This window comes from Chrysochloris asiatica, unplaced genomic scaffold (genome assembly GCF_000296735.1).
Source record: "Chrysochloris asiatica unplaced genomic scaffold, ChrAsi1.0 scaffold00236, whole genome shotgun sequence".
Lineage (NCBI taxonomy): Eukaryota > Metazoa > Chordata > Mammalia > Afrosoricida > Chrysochloridae > Chrysochloris > Chrysochloris asiatica.
This window is the reverse complement of record NW_006408754.1, coordinates 1670854-1678296: the sequence shown is the minus strand read 5'-3', so window position 1 is coordinate 1678296 and position 7443 is coordinate 1670854. Positions and strand designations below refer to the sequence as shown.

The 7443-nt window shown below is 40.6% G+C and overlaps 1 pseudogene; it reads left to right on the top strand.

The window, feature by feature from the left end:
* The first annotated feature begins 1572 nt into the window (after window positions 1-1572).
* Window positions 1573-3356, top strand: LOC102811969 (annotated as a pseudogene).
* The last annotated feature ends 4087 nt before the right edge of the window (window positions 3357-7443 follow it).

Here is a 7443-nt window from a genome sequence, read left to right as displayed (position 1 = left end):
TAGTAATCAGTCAGACTGCCTATATTGTTTTGTATTTTTTGATAGTTGACTTTTTAACTTTTTTTCTTGGTCAGTGATTGAGGATGTTTCCATTCCAAATTCTGCCTTTACATTTAGACTCTCAGTGATGATTCTATGTCATGTTATCAGTAATTTTTTTTTTAAGGAAGTTTTATCTTCCTTCAAGTATTGATCCAAATTTTGCTTGCAGATGTCCAAACACTTCTATTTATGTTCTTCCATAAGATGTTTCAGTACCCATCTTGCACAAACTTTTCAAAACCCAAGTCTGTTGTCAACTATTTCATAGACAAAGCCATGGATAATTTGCAACATAATCCACTGTCACTCATCTATTCAACAGAATCATTTCACATGCATTCTCAGTGTTGTCATCAGCCGTGAACGTGGATGACATTCTAATTTAAAAGGAGTGTGGATAATTTTTTATTCACTCTCTTAATTAGGAATAAATCTAACCAGAGAAACAAAATACACATGCAAAGAAACCTATAAACTACAGCTACAAGAAATCAAAATCAGCTTACAAAAATGGAAGACGATACCATGCTCATGGATCAGAAAACTTAGTTAGCATTGTGACAATGTCAATACTACCCAAAGCAATCATTAGATATAATGCATTTCCAATCCACATTCGAGTGTCATTATTTAAAGAGATGGAAAAACTGATCATGAAACTTTATATGGAAAGAAAAGAGGCCTCAGATAAGCTAAGCATTTTTGAGAAGAACAACAAAGTTGGAGGCCTCTCACTTCCTGACCTCTAAATCTACTACATAATCACAGTTGTCTAAATAGCCTGGTACTGGTACAACAAAAGATATATAGATCAATGGAATAGAACTGAGAACCCAGAAGTAAATCCATCCACAAAAAGTCAGCTGCTCTTTGACAAAGGACCAAAAGGCATTAAATGGGAAAACAATAGTTTTTCAACAAATGGTCCTGGCAAAACTGGGAATCCATTTGCAGAAAAGAAAAATGAACTAAAACCCATATCTCACACCAGATACAAAAACAAACTCAATGTGGATTATTGACCTACATGTAAAACCTAGAACTATAAAGTTCTTGATGAAACAGTAAAGACAAATTTAGGGGCATAAGTACACTGCCAAACATAACTAAAAGCACACAAACAGTAGATGATAAACTATATGACTGAGATCTCCTCAAAATTAGATATTCATGTGCATCAAAAGATTTTACCAAATGAGTAAAAAGATAACCTACAGATGGGGAAGAAATGTTTTGCAATGACATATTTGCCAGACATTGCTGCATTATCACTTATTAAAAACTAAATAGTTTCTGTCCTGACCAAAAGGACTAAATATAATTGTAAGTGTCCAATCAGAAATGTTGACCATGTTACCTGGAACAGTAGTGAGCAACATGACCTTGATCAGCTCCATCGCATGACCTAGTTTCAGGACACTCGGTTGATTTGTGTCATTGTGTCTTCATCTGCTTGGCTGGGATCTTGCATATGATAATCCTTTGGAGAAAAAAAACCTGTCCAGCTTCACCATGTTTCCTTGCCATGAAATGTCGGTGTCCAGATTCATGCAGGTATTTCCTTCTTTCCTTTGGAATTTTTTCTTATGCCTCTAGTTTAACTCTGTCTTGCCTCCTCTTAAGAATACTGTGATACTGTTTGGCATTCACATAGAGAGGCTCTTTGAGCACTTCTGCTCCAGGTAGACAGAGTCTTTGGATAGCAGATACAGAGTCAGCCCCAGACACCATCATGACCATCCCTTCTGCCCCAGACATTTGTCTAAGTGGCTGATCTCTAAAATGTACAGAAAACTGCAATACATCTACTTAAAAAAAAAGACAAACAACCTAATTTTTAAATGGGCAGAGGACATTTGGGGATGCGTCCCTTCCCCCACCTCCCACCCTTAGGCCAAGTTCTCAGATCCCATGCCCAGGGGCTGACTTGCCTGCCACGAATGTCCTTCCATTTAGGAGTGCAATTCACAATCTTCTAGCAGCTCAAGAGCAAAGGTCACTGTAGATGGCATTCTAACATGGAGTTGTTGTTGTGAAGTGCTGTTGAGTTGGTTCCAACCCATAGCGACCCTGTATAGGGTTTTTGAGGAGCAGCTGGTGAGCTTAAACCGCCGACCTTGCAGTTCAAATGACTTTGCAGTCTGGCACATTAACCCTCAGCATCACACCAGGACTCCATAGTATACAACAAATAGCAATAGTTCGACAGAGCAGATTGTTGAGCAGACTCAATAGATTCAGCAGCAAGTCCAGGGGCAGCCATTAATGATGCAGTTGTTGTTGTTGTCAAGTGCCTTCAAGTTGATTCCGACCCATAGCAACCCTGTATAGGGTTTCCAAGGAGCAGCTGGTGAGCTTGAACCACCGACCTTGCGGTTCAAACAGCTTTGCAGTCTGACAGCAGGCAGTAGAGGACAGTTAATCCCATCAACTAGACAACCCATCATGATTCCAACTGTTCCCGGTAGGCAAGGTCAAACAACTATGCTGGGACAAGGCTTACAGCAGATCCAGATCCAGGGGGGACAAGTTGTGCAGGTATAGGGACAGCAAAGCCAGACCCAGCAGATCATCATCCAGTGACCTTAGACAATTGTTACTGCCTGCCAGACTCAAGCACAGCAACAGATTGCAGTCCAGGGACAGTAAGAGGAGCAGGCTGCTGAAGGGCAGACCATCATTTATCATCCAGTTCATTCAGATAGCACCATTCTCCAGCAAAGCATGATCACCATCCCAGCAGCAAGCTTGGCACCAGCGTTGCCACATTGTTCAGATAGGAGCCAACACCAGCACAACCAGCAGCCTGTAGAGGACTGTCACTGTGACACTACCTGAGGCAAGTAATGTGGTTAACTCAGGAGGAATGGTCGTGATGGTGCCGGGGGTTGGCTCTTTGTGTGCTATCTAAAGAATCCTTCTACCTGGGGTGTTGTTAAGTACCGTAAATTCGGTTCTGACTCATAGTGACCCTGCACAGGGCTTCCGAGGCTATAAATCTTTATGGGAGCAGAATGCCTTATCTTTTTCCTGTGGAACGGCTGGTAGTTTCGAACTGCTGACCATGAGGTTGGCAGCCCGATTCGTAATCCAAGCAGTGCTACCGTATTCTTAAGGGGAGGCAAGTCAGAGTTAAACTAGAGGCGGAAAGAAAAATTCCAAAGAAAATACCTGCATGAGTCTCGGCACCGACATGCCATGGCAAGGAAGCATAGTGAATTTGGACAGGTTTTTTTTCTCCAAAGGATCCTCATATGCAAGATCCCAACCAGGAAGATGAAGACACAATGACACAAATCACCCAAGTGTCCTAAAACTAGGTCATGTGATGGAGCTGATCAAGGTCACATTGCTCACCACTGTTCCAGGAAATTGATCAACATTTCTGATTGAACACTTACAATCATATTCTGTCCTTTTAATAACTGGCTCAATATTCTAATTGCCGCGATGCCTGGCAAACTGAAGTTGGAAACTTTTGTCTCACTCTTTCAGTCAGGACCTAGTTCAGACTGCTGATGACATTGACATTTCATGGATTAGTAGGATGCTAAAGCCTCATGCCATCCCAACAGTACCAAAGACAGCACTTATATATACTGATGAAATCAGCCACCATCTCATCAAGGGAGAGCAACCGTCTCAATCTAAACTGCAACCAGGGAAGCCAGACACTCCTTCCCATAGGAATTTGGTTAGACCACATCCATCCCTCTGATAGGGATTTTCAGTCTAACTGAAGGAACACTTTCTATTGAGAGATAGCTTCCAGGCACGAAAGTTCTATCTTTTGATATGAAAACAATAAATTCTCTGAGATGTGAAAATCTAATCTGTGGTAATAAGAAGAAGTTTGTCTCCCCAGAAGGTAGATTATTACTTTTGGACTCTGGACAAAAAAAAGGTAAGTTTTGGGATTGAATGATGAAGTCTCAAGCACTTAAACACATTGCAAATCCCTTGGAACTCTGATAAATTGTAGTCTGCTTATCTTTCTATTGAGAGGCCCTGTGGACCATACTTGGAGTTCTAGTGTGGCGCTATGGGCTAATGTGTCAGACTGCAGCATTGTTAGAACTGCAATGTCGGTGGTTCAAGCTCACCAGCTGCTCCTTGGAAACCCTATACAGGGTTGCTATGGGTCGGAATCAACTTGACGGCACTTAACAACAACAACATGGACCATACTTACTAGTTATGGCTACTTCAAGACAAATTTAGAGGGTATTGGACCTTGAAGCTTCCTTTTCTAAGTAGAAAACAAACTGTGCTGAAGTGCTTGAGGACATTGTAACAACTTCCACACAGCAAAAGGAGAGATTTTGCAATCATAGGCTACATGATAGCATTTGAGGAAAAGAGGGGTTCCTGTGAAAGAGAATAGTATATATACACATGTGTGGTTATATAGCATGTTGCTCCAGATTCTTCAGTGGATACCTAGAGTGAATCATTAAGAAGAGGAGAATAATTTACAGTCACACTTTCAGTAAGAATGGGAGAAGATTTAGTCCTTGACAATTTCTGGAAAGCGCTGTTCAATCAAGCTGACCTGTGCACACTCCAGTTGACCTCCTGGGGCCCGAGGGGGACCTTGACTTCACTCCTGCAGCATTTTATCCTGGCCTCCAAGAGCAAATATTCCCATTCTTCCCATGGCAAATGATTCTCTGCTGTTCCATTGTTTCTCCCTTTTCTCCACAAGTCTGGGGCAGAAAAGTTTTCACACTATCCTTGCATTCAGGATAAACTGCTGATTAGAAACAGAAATGCCTGCAGGGTCAGGAGTTGAGCCACAATTCCTGGAATGTATTATGCCTCAGCAATCTCTTTCTTCTCTAAAAGTCAAACCCTGGGAGAACTAAAATATTCCAAAAGAGTTACTGCCTTCTGTGGAGGCAAACCAAGGAAGGAAACCCAATTCCTGTGGAGTACATTAGGGTTGATTTAATACCAAGAGTAAAGATTGGCTCTTTCTTCTTTGACCTCACTCAAATTGTATTTAGAGAGAAAACATAGCAAACTCTCTAAAGAAAATGTCACAAAGGAGATAACTATAATGGTAGAACTAGAGGCAAAGAGCTATGCAAAGGAACAGCAAGTGAAATATCTTTCTAGTCTCTGTTGTTGTTAAGTGCCATCGAGTGGGTTCCGACCCATAGGGGTCCTGTACAGGGTTTCCAAGGGTGTAAATCTTTCCGGGAGTAGAAAGCCTCATCTTTCTCCCGCGGAGAGACTGGTAGTTTCGAACCGCTGAGCTTAAGGTTTACAGCCCGATTCGTAACCTCTACGTAATCTGTCCTGCCTTTTAAATGTCAGGAGGGGCCAGCCCTTTGAAAGGCTCTCTAGAAACTTTTGGCTCTTTAACACGAGTTTCAAATATTAACTTTATTCAGTACCAACACTCCCTTTTATTTAGTTAGTTTTTTGATTGTGGAATATTAAGAAAAAAAAAGCACACACACACAAACCCCCCTACCCTTCCAGGAGTTTGTACTGCTGGTTAGTTTGTTGTTAAGCTCCTTGGAGTTTGGGAGACTTTAAAATACAGAGTTCAGATAGAAGTTCCTCAGATGTTATCTCTAGTGCTTAAGCCAGGAACAGTTCTAAAATGTCATCTATTTGTACCTGTAAATTTGTACATAATGCTATCAACCTCATATTGTTCTTGGATTTTTGTTAATTTAGGGGGGTGGTGAGTTTGAGTTTTATTTTAAAATGGAAATGCTTCAGTTGTTATTTTGTCATGGCATTTTAGAGAACTTTTGACCTTTTTATTGTGGTCCTTTTAGCATTCCATAATAACCCACAAACAGGGAATTTAAAGTTTGAGTTTTTTGTTATTAGAAGCTCTTTTATACAATTGTCCTGTGACATTACACATTTGTAGTAATGATTTGAATTCAGGGTGAATGGGTGGGTGAAAAATTGGTTTAATGCATAATATTTCACCTTTTGAATGCTCCTTTTATTCAGGAAAATTTTAAATGAATCCATTTTAAACTACACTGGTACATTGAACATGTCAGCGTCTCTACGACTGAAGCAACAGCATTTTTTGGCTACTAGGTGTCTGATGATAATGTCTTGACTTTCCTTTATGACTCAACTATATAGAAGATTTGTACCGCAACAGTAGAGGGAGCACAGGTGACTGATCGCTGATGTCATTACAATGGTTATTTTTTAAAATAAACTTTAAAAATACTAAAAAGTGAAAGAAAAAAAAAATTGGCAGAGGACATGGATACTTCACCAAAGACATTGAGGCAGCCAACAAATACATGAAGAAATATTCACAATAATTAGCCGTTGTTGTTGTTGTTAAGTGCTGTTTAGTCCGTTCTGATTCATAGCAACCCTGTATAGGGTTTCCAAAGGAGCTCTGGTAGCATAGTGGTTACGAATCGGGCTGTGAACTGTAAGGTCAGCAGTTCGAAACCACCAGCTATTCCGCAGGAGAAAGATGTGGCTTTCTGTTCCTGTAAAGATTTTCAGCCTTGGAAACCCTGTACAGGGTCACTATGAGTGGGAACCGACTCCATAGCACATAACCGACCAACCATAGGGTTTCCAAGGAGTGGCTGGTCAGCTTGTAGTTCAAACCATTGAGCTTGCTGTTCAAACCGATATTGAGATCAAGTGCTTATCCTATGGCACCTCAAAAAAAAAAATGCAGGTGAAGGTTTGGAGAGACTGGGTTCCTCCTATATTGCTGGTAAGACTGTAAAATGGTGCAACCACTGTGGAAAGCAGTATGGCAGTTCCTCAGAAAATTGGATATAGAAATACCATATCACCCTGCAATCTCTCTGTTGTTCCAACCCACAGTGACCCTATATAGGGTTTCCAAGGAGCGCCTGATGAGCTTGAACTGCTGACCTTGCAGTTCAAAAACTTTGCAATTTATACTCACAAATATAAAAGGGTTTAAAACAGGATGTTTATATAAAGGTATTTACTTTTGTTGCAAACACACCTATGAATGTGGTTAAGCATACAGTGGGCAAAATGAAGAAAACTTGTTAGATAGGATCAAACATCTTAAGGCAATGAGTTACTGGGCCTAGGTGATCAAGCAGACCGTCTCAAGGGACACCATGGGCAATTAGCAAAATAACATCCACAGACATAATGTGCTTCATACTTTATTTGGATCTTAAAAGTTCATATTGAAAGATTTTCTGGGCAAATTGTTGAATGATGCAGAAAACATCAAGAGAAGATGGAAGGCATACACAGAGTCACTGTACCAAAGGAAATGGTTAATGTTCAACCATGTCAAAGGGTAGCATATGATCAAGAGTCAATGATACTGAAGGAGGAAGTCCAAGGTGTATTGAAGAAATTGGCAAAGAACCACAGGCATCAGGAATTGATGGAACGAAAATTGAAATCTTT